The sequence below is a fragment of the Salmo trutta genome, unplaced genomic scaffold (genome assembly GCF_901001165.1).
Source record: "Salmo trutta unplaced genomic scaffold, fSalTru1.1, whole genome shotgun sequence".
Lineage (NCBI taxonomy): Eukaryota > Metazoa > Chordata > Actinopteri > Salmoniformes > Salmonidae > Salmo > Salmo trutta.
The window spans coordinates 2,055,006-2,065,005 of record NW_021823104.1 but is presented as its reverse complement, the minus strand read 5'-3'; the positions used below and the strand labels follow the sequence as shown (position 1 = coordinate 2,065,005).

The window sequence follows — 10,000 nt, the reverse complement described above, 5'->3', positions numbered from 1 at the left end:
GATGGTCAGTTTTACGAGGGTATGTTTGGCAGCATGAGTGAAGGATGCTTTGTTGCGAAATAGGAAGCCAATTCTAGATTTCACTTTGGATTGGAGATGATTGATGTGAGTCTGGAAGGAGAGTTTACAGTCTAACCAGACACCTAGGTATTTGTAGTTGTCCACAAATTCTAAGTTAGAACCGTCCAGAGAAGTTATGCTGGACAGGCGGGCAGGTGCAGGCAGCGATCGGTTGAAGAGCATGCATTTAGTTTTACTTGTGTTTAGGAGCAGTTGGAGACCACGGAAGGAGAGTTGAATGGCATTGAAGCTCGTCTGGAGGGTTGTTAACACAGTTTCCAAAGAAGGGCCAGAAGTATACAGAATGGTGTCGTCTGCGTAGAGGTGGATCAGAGATTCACCAGCAGCAAGAGCGACATCATTTATGTATACAGAGAAAAGAGTTGGCCCAAGAATTGAACCCTGTGGTACCCCCATAGAGACTGCCAGAGGTCCAGGCAGTAGGCCCTCCGATTTGACACACTGAACTCTGTCAGAGAAGTAGTTGGTGAACCAGGCGACGCAATCGTTTGAGAAACCAAGGCTACTAAGTCTGCCGATGAGGATGTGGTGATTAACAGAGTCAAAAGCTTTGGCCAGGTCAATGAATACGGCAGCACAGTATTGTTTCTTATCGATGGCGGTTACGATGTCATTTAGGACCTTGAGCGTGGCTGAGGTGCACCCATGACCAGCTCTGAAACCAGATTGCATAGCGGAGAGGGTGCGGTGGGATTCGAAATAGTCGGTAATCTGTTTGTTGACTTGGCTTTCGAAGACCTTAGAAAGGCAGGGTAGGATGGATATAGGTCTGTAGCAATTTGGGTCAAGAGTGTCACCTCCTTTGAAGAGGGGGATGACAGCAGCTGCTTTCCAATCTATGGGAATCTCAGACGACACGAAAGAGAGGTTGAACAGGCTAGTAATAGGGGTTGCAATTATTTCGGCAGATAATTTTAGAAAGAAAGGGTCCAGATTGTCAAGCCCAGCTGATTTGTAGGGGTCCAGATTTTGCAGCTCTTTCAGAACATCAGCTGAATGGATTTGGGAGAAGGAGAAATGGGGGAGGCTTGGGCGAGTAGCTGTGTGCAGTGCTGTTGAATGCAGTAGGGGTAGTTAGGTGGAAAGCATTGCCAGCTGTAGAAAAATGCTTATTGAAATTCTCAATTATAGTGGGCTTATCGGTGGTGACAGAGTTTCCTATCCTCAGTGCAGTGGGCAGTTTGGAGGAGGTGTTCTTATTCTCCATGGACTTTACAATGTCCCAGAACTTTTTAGAGTTGGAGTTGCACGAAGTTTGAAAAAGCTAGCCTTGGCGTTTCTAACTGCCTGTGTGTATTGGTTTCTAACTTCCCTAAAAAGTTGCATATCGCGGGGGCAGTTCGATGCTAATGCAGAACGCCACAGGATATTTTTGTGTTGGTTAAGGGCAGTCAGGTCTGGGGAGAACCAAGGGCTATATCTGTTCCTGGTTCTAAATTTCTTGAAAGGGGCATGCTTATTTAAGATGGAGAGGAAGGCATTTAAAAAAAATAACCAGGCATCCTCTACTGACGGGATGAGGTCAATATCCTTCCAGGATACCAGGGCCAGGTCGATTAGAAAGGCTTGCTCGTTGAAATGTTTCAGGGAGCGTTTGACAGTGATGAGTGGAGGTCGTTTGACCGCTGACCCATTACGGGTGCAGGCAATGAGGCAGTGATCGCTGAGATCTTGGTTGAAAACAGCAGAGGTGTAATTAGAGGGCACATTGGTTAGGATGATATCTATGTGGGTGCCAGTGTTTGCGGCTTTGGGGTTGTACCTGGTGGGTTCATTAATAATTTGTGTGAGATTGAGGGCATCAAGCTTGGATTGTAGAATGGCTGGGGTGTTAAGCATGTCCCAGTTTAGGTCGCCTAGTAGCACGAGCTCTGAAGATAGATGGGGGGCAATCAGTTCACATATGGTGTCCAGAGCACAGCTAGGGGCCGAGGGGGGTCTATAGCAGGCGGCAACGGTGAGAGACTTGTTTTTGGAGAGGTGGATTTTTAAAAGTAGAAGTTCAAATTGTTTGGGTACAGACCTGGATAGCAGGACAGAACTCTGCAGGCTATCTCTGCAGTAGATTGCAACACCGCCCCCTTTGGTCGTTCTATCTTGTCTGAAAACGTTGTAGTTAGGGATGAAGATTTCACAGTTTTTGGTGGACTTCCTAAGCCAAGATTCAGACACAGCTAGGACATCCGGGTTGGCAGAGTGTGCTAAAGCAGTGAATAAAGCAAACTTAGGGAGGAGGCTTCTAATGTTAACATGCATGAAACCAAGGCTATTACGGTTACAGAAGTCATCAAAAGAGAGCGCCTGGGGAGTAGGAGTGGAGCCAGGCACTGCAGGGCCTGGATTCACCTCTACATCCCCAGAGGAGCAGAGAAGAATAAGTATGAGGGTACGGCTAAAAGCTATAAGAATTGGTCGTCTGTGACGTCCAGAATAGAGAGAAAAAGGAGCAGGTTTCTGGGGGCAATAAAATAGCTTCAAGGTATAATGTACAGACAAAGGTATGGTGGGATGTGAGTACAGAGGAGGTAAACCTAGGCATTTAGTGATTATGAGAGAGATATTGTCTCTAGAAACATCATTGAAACCAGAAGATGTCATAGCATGTGTGGGTGGAGGAACTGAGAGGTTGGATAAGGTATAATGAGCAGGGCTAGAGGCTCTACAGTGAAATAAGCCAATAAACACTAACCAGAACAGCAATGGACAAGGCATATTGACATTAAGGAGAGGCATGCTTAGCCGAGTGATCAGAGGGTCCAGTGAGATTCAGACAGCTAGCCGGGCCATAGGTAGCAAGCTGGTGGAAGATGGGAGGGAGGTCTGTTTTTAGCCACCTCGTGCGTTTCCGTCTGTGGGTTAGTGGGGTTCCGTGTGGAAGGGGGGACCTGTCCAAGTTGGCAAAATAGTTAGTTATAGTGGCCCAAGAAAAGTGTCCGATAGACCTATTCAGATCGCAGCCGAAAAGACAGCTAACGATTAGCCGGCCGCAGATGGGCGATCAGGTTACGTCGCGACGGAGGGGCCAGTTGGACAACTCCCTCGGGCAGATAACGTCGGTGGTCCAGTCGTGAAGACCCGATGGGGCTCCGCATCGGCAGTAAAACGGGTCAGGATAGGTGAGTTGTAGCCCAGGAGACACTTCAGCTGGCTAGCTCAGGAATAGCCCACGAGTGGCTGACGGAACTCTTCAGCTGGCTAGCTGGTTAGCTCCGTAATAATGATGATGCATTATAACCAGGTATAACAACTCTATTATGCATTATAGACAGTTAAGCCAAACTAAGATAGCAGTGTTATTAAAAGTCATAATGAAACATGTTCTCAGAATGTTATTTAATTACCTTCAAATAACCTATAATTTCTGTTCTCAGAACGTTAATAAAACCTCCCAGGAAAACCTTCAGGGAACCATAGTAAAACGTTCTCAGAACCTCCCAGGAAAACCTTCAGGGAACCATAGTAAAACGTTCTCAGAACGTTAATAAAACCTCCCAGGAAAACCTTCAGGAAACCATAGTAAAACGTTCTCAGAACGTTAATAAAACCTCCCAGGAAAACCTTCAGGGAACCGTAGTAAAACGTTCTCAGAACCTCCCAGGAAAACCTTCAGGGAACCATAGTAAAACGTTCTCAGAACCTCCCAGGAAAACCTTCAGGGAACCATAGTAAAACGTTCTCAGAACGTTAATAAAACCTCCCAGGAAAACCTTCAGGGAACCGTAGTAAAACGTTCTCAGAACGTTAATAAAACCTCCCAGGAAAACCTTCAGGGAACCGTAGTAAAACGTTCTCAGAACCTCCCTGCAACGCAACAATGAACGTTCCCAGAACAGGAAAAACGTTCGCTTCCTTTCTCAGAATGTTATTTAATTACCTTCAAATAACCTAGCATTTCTGTTCCCAGAACCGATGGGAAACCAAAAACCTACATTCCCACATCTTCCATGGAACCAGATATGGTAGCTGGGAGGACGATAAATTGGTTCTGGTATTGGTTCTGGTATTGGTTCTGGTATTTACTAGGATCCCCTTTAGTATCAGCTTCTCTTCCTTCGGTCCACAAGAAACACAGTACAGAACTTTATTAGTCATGGACTGAAATACATACATTTTACATGTCTCACATAGCCTACATACAGTTGAAGTCGGAAGTTTACATACACCTTAGCCAAGTACAAGTAGCTTCTTCGTTGCTGAGCGGCCTTTCAGGTTATGTCGATATAGGACTCGTTTTACTGTGGATACAGATACTTTTGTACCTGTTTCCTCCAGCATCTTCACAAGGTCCTTTGCTGTTGTTCTGGGATTGATTTGCAGTTTTCGCACCAAAGTACGTCCATCTCTAGGAGACAGAATGTGTCTCCTTCCTGAGCGGTATGACGGTTGCGTGGTCCCATGGTGTTTATACTTGCGTACTATTGTTTGTACAGATGAACGTGGTACCTTCAGGCGTTTGGAAATTGCTCCCAAGGATGAACCAGACTTGTGGAGATCTACAATATTTTTCTGAGGTCTTGGCTGATTTCTTTTGATTTTCCAATGATGTCAAGCAAAGTGGCAATGAGTTTGAAGGTAGGCCTTGAAATACATCCACAGGTACACCTCCAATTGACTCAAATTATGTCAATTAGCCTATCAGAAGCTTCTAAAGCCCTGTCATCGTTTTCTGGAATTTTCCAAGCTGTTTAAAGGCACAGTCAACTTAGTGTATGTAAACTTCTGACCCACTGGAATTGTAATACAGTGAATTATAAGTGAAATAATCTGTCTGTAAACAATTGTTGGAAAAATGACTTGTGTCGTGCACAAAGTAGATGTCCTAACCGACTTGCCAAAACTATAGTTTGTTAACAAGACATTTGTGGAGTGGTTGAAAAACGAGTTTTAATGAGTTTAAGTGACTCCAACCTAAGTGGATGTAAACTTCCGACTTCAACTGTATCAGTACATATACACAACACCTAGGTCTAATACACAATACAGGATAAATTACAATACAAGATATATAAAATGGCGGTGTCTCTTCACAGTCCCCTTTGTGCAGTAAAGATGGCCGACAGCTTGAGCAGACAGTTCGGTACCTTCAACACATCGATATCTCTCAGAAAGACCAATAGCGATGCAGCCGATCTGTCCTCAACTTTAAAGCCAGGAGAGATTGACATGCATGTTACTGACGCTTTCCCTCCGTGTTCATCGAAGTACGATACGTGCTGATTTGTTCTGGACCAACTGCAATTTACCTATGTACCTGTTTGTCGCACATGACCACACAGCTGGGCTGTAGTCCAGGGCAACAAAAACTACACAGCTGGCAGTAGTCCAGGGGCAACAAAAACGACACAGCTGGGCAGTAGTCCAGGGGCAACAAAAACTACACAGCTGGCAGTAGTCCAGGGGCAACAAAAACTACACAGCTGGGCTGTAGTCCAGGGGCAACAAAAACTACACAGCTGGGCAGTAGTCCAGGGGCAACAAAACTACACAGCTGGGCAGTAGTCCAGGGGCAACAAAACTACACAGCTGGGCAGTAGTCCAGGGGCAACAAAACTACACAGCTGGGCAGTAGTCCAGGGGCAACAAAACTACACAGCTGGGATGTAGTCCAGGGGCAACGAAACTACACAGCTGGGCAGTAGTCCAGGGGCAACAAAACTACACAGCTGGGCAGTAGTCCAGGGGCAACAAAACTATACATGACCACACAGCTGGGCAGTAGTCCAGGGGCAACGGAACTACACATGACCACACAGCTGGGCAGTAGTCCAGGGGCAACAAAACTACACAGCTGGGCAGTAGTCCAGGGGCAACGAAAACTACACATGACCACACAGCTGGGCAGTAGTCCAGGGGCAATGAAACTACACTGCTGGGCAGTAGTCCAGGGGCAACAAAACTACACATGACCACACAGCTGGGCAGTAGTCCAGGGGCAACAAAACTACACAGCTGGGCAGTAGTCCAGGGACAACAAAACTACACAGCTGGGCAGTAGTCCAGGGGCAACAAAACTACACAGCTGGGCAGTAGTCCAGGGGCAACAAAACTACACAGCTGGGCAGTAGTCCAGGGGCAACGAAAACTACACAGCTGGGCAGTAGTCCAGGTGCAACGAAAACTACACAGCTGGGCAGTAGTCCAGGGGCAACAAAACTACACAGCTGGGAAGTAGTCCAGGGGCAATGAAACTAGGGCCTGTAGGACCTGTCTGGTCGACTGAGATGTCAAGAAGTCAGAGCAACACCTTATCATGGACAGACCTCTTCCCATTTCATTTTATTACCTTGAGCAACCATTGAGTCTATATGTTTTGAACAGGACCGTTTGCTATCCAGGGTTACAGCAGTTTAATCTCCTCAATTTGCTATCTAGGGTTACAGCAGTTTAATCTCCTCATCTTACTATCTAGGGTTACAGCAGTTTAATCTCCTCATCTTGCTATCTAGGGTTACAGCAGTTTAATCTCCTCAACTTGCTATCTAGGGTTACAGCAGTTTAATCTCCTCAACTTGCTATCTAGGGTTACAGTAGTTTAATCTCCTCATCTTGCTATCTAGGGTTACAGTAGTTTAATCTCCTCAATTTGCTATCTAGGGTTACAGCAGGTTAGTGACTGACTGCAGCTCTATGTTAAACCTATTGCTCGTTACCCATTCTATAACTGACTGCAGCTCTATGTTAACCTGTTTGGGGTAGGGGGCAGTATTGAGAATTTTGGAAAAAATATGTTCCCATTTTTAACTGCCTCCTACACCAACTCAGAAGCTAGAATATGCATATTATTGTTCAGGTTTGGATAGAAAACACTCTGAATTTTCTAAAACTGTTTGAATGGTGTCTGTGAGTATAACAGAACTCCTATGGCAGGCAAAAACCTGACAAGGTTTCAAGCAGGAAGTACCCTGTCTGACAAGGAGTCGTGCGTCTTGCATCTTTTTATTGAAAAGTAAGGATCTTAGCTGTAACGTGACAATTCCCAGGGCTCCAATAGGCTCTCAGAGCCCGCGAAATAACTGAAGGTTTACGAGGGAGCCTCAGGCTGAAACACATTATCACCTTTTGTAAGTGGCTGCTCCGAGGACCTTTGAATGATGCGCGTGCATGAGTCGCTTCTGAGGAGAAATTTTATTCGGCTGTTTAGGCTCAATGCATACTCCCGGTCGGAATATTATCACTAATCTACGAGTTGAATGGCATAAAAATTGGTTTTAAACAGCGGTTGACATGCTTCGAAGTACGGTAATGGAATATTTAGACATTTTTGACACGCCAATGCGCCATGCGCGAGACCGTGAAGAAGCATTCTAGAACTCACGAACAAAACGTCGCTGTTTGGATATAACGATGGATTATTTGGGACCAAACCAACATTTGTTATTGAAGTAGAAGTCCTGGCAGTGTATTCTGATGAAGAACAAGCAAGGTAAGAACATTTTTCTTATAGGAAATGTGATTTTGGTGGATGCTGACCTGGGTGGGTATCTAAATAGCTAGCCCTGTAATGCCGGGCTATGTACTTAGATTATTGCAAAATGTGCTTCATCCGAAAAGCTATTTTAAAATCGGACATATCGAGTGCATAGAGGAGTAATGTATCTATAATTCTTAAAATAATTGTTATGCTTTTTGTGAACGTTTATCGTGAGTAATTTAGCAAACTGTTAGTAAATTCAACGGAAGTTTGCCGGGGGTTATGCGTTTTCTGAACGTCACATGCTAATGCAAAAAGCTGTTTTTTGATATAAATATGAACTTGATTGAACAGACATGCATGTATTGTATAACACAATGTCCTAGGTGTGTCATCTGATGAAGATCATCAAAGGTTAGTGCTGCATTTAGCTGTGGTTTGGGTTTTTGTGACATTATATGCTAGCTTGAAAAATGGCTGTCTGATTTTTTCTGGCTGGGCACTCTGCTGACATAATCTAATGTTTTGCTTTCGTTGTAAAGCCTTTTTGAAATCGGACAGTGGGGTTAGATTAACGAGATTCTTGTCTTTAAATAGCTGTAAAATAGTCATATGTTTGAGAAATTGAAGTAATAGTATTTCTAACGATTCAAAAATCGCGCCACTGGAATTTCAGTAGCTGTTACGTAGGTGGGACGAAATCGTCCCACATACCCGAGAGAGGTTAAACCTATTGCTCGTTACCCATTCTATAACTGACTGCAGCTCTATGTTAAACCTATTGCTCGTTACCCATTCTATAACTGACTGTAGCTCTATGTTAAACCTATTGGTAGTTACCCATTCTAGAACTGACTGCAGCTCTATGTTAAACCTATTGGTAGTTACCCATTCTATAACTGACTGCAGCTCTATGTTAAACCTATTGGTAGTTACCCATTCTATAACTGACTGCAGCTCTATGTCATTAGTAAAAACAGAAAACATTAATGGCCCTAGTGTGGTGCCCTGTGGTACACCACACTCAACTGAATGTGCATGAGGGAGGCTTTCTAATCAGGAAAAACCCCTCTGTGTTCTATTAGATAGGGAACTCTCAATCCCATAACACCCTCGTTTTTAGGGAACTCTCAATCCCATAACACCCTCGTTTTTAGGGAACTCTCAATCCCATAACACCCTCGTTTTTAGGGAACTCTCAATCCCATAATACCCACGTTTTTAGGGAACTCTCAATCCATAACACCCACGTTTTTAGGGAACTCAATCCATAATGCCCACGTTTTTAGGGAACTCTCAATCCCATAATACCCATGTTTTTAGGGAACTCAATCCATAATACCCACGTTTTTAGGGAACTCTCAATCCCATAACATCCACGTTTTTAGGGAACTCAATCCATAATACCCACGTTTTAGGGAACTCTCAATCCCATAATACCCACGTTTTTAGGGAACTCTCAATCCCATAACAGCTATGTTTTTAGGGAACTCTCAATCCCATAACACCCACGTTTTTAGGGGAACTCTCAATCCCTTAACACCTACATTTTTAGGGGAACTCTCAATCCCATAATACCCACGTTTTTAGGGAACTCTCAATCCCATAACACCCATGTTTTTAGGGAACTCTCAATCCCATAACAGCTACGTTTTTAGGTAACTCTCAATCCCATAATACCCACGTTTTTAGGGGAACTCTCAATCCCATAACACCCACGTTTTTAGGGAACTCTCACTCCCATAATACCCACGTTTTTAGGGAACTCTCAATCCCATAACACCCACGTTTTTAGGGCAATAGGTTATGATCAATGACATCAAAAGCCTCACTAACAATCTTGTTACTGTCAATTTCTTTCAGCCAATCCATCAGTCATTTGTGTCAGTGCCGAGCATGTTGAGTGCCCTGTCTCTATAAGCATGCTGAAAGTCTGATTTCTGTAAAATAACTTTGTATTTCACCAGACTATCTGAAGGCCTGTGTTCTATGTGTTACCAGACTATCTGAAGGCCTGTGTTCTGTGTTCTAGGTGTTACCAGACTATCTGAAGGCCTGTGTTCTGTGTTCTAGGTGTTACCAGACTATCTGAAGGCCTGTGTTCTATGTTCTAGGTGTTCCCAGACTATCTGAAGGCCTGTGTTCTATGTTCTAGGTGTTCCCAGACTATCTGAAGGCCTGTGTTCTGTGTTCTAGGTGTTACCAGACTATCTGAAGGCCTGTGTTCTGTGTTATAGGTGTTGCCAGACTATCTGAAGGCCTGTGTTCTAGGTGATACCAGACTATCTGAAGGCCTGTGTTCTATGTTCTAGGTGTTACCAGACTATCTGAAGGCCTGTGTTCTATGTTCTAGGTGTTACCAGACTATCTGAAGGCCTGTGTTCTGTGTTCTAGGTGTTACCAGACTATCTGAAGGCCTGTGTTCTGTGTTCTAGGTGTTACCAGACTATCTGAAGGCCTGTGTTCTATGTTCTAGGTGTTACCAGACTATCTGAAGGCCTGTGTTTT

At 44.4% G+C, this 10,000-nt stretch overlaps 1 protein-coding gene across 1 annotated transcript in view; it reads left to right on the top strand.

The window, feature by feature from the left end:
• Positions 1–10,000, top strand: part of myo15aa (myosin XVAa) — a 197,368-nt gene that overhangs the window by 182,747 nt on the left and 4,621 nt on the right. The gene's annotated exons all lie outside the window — the stretch shown is intronic.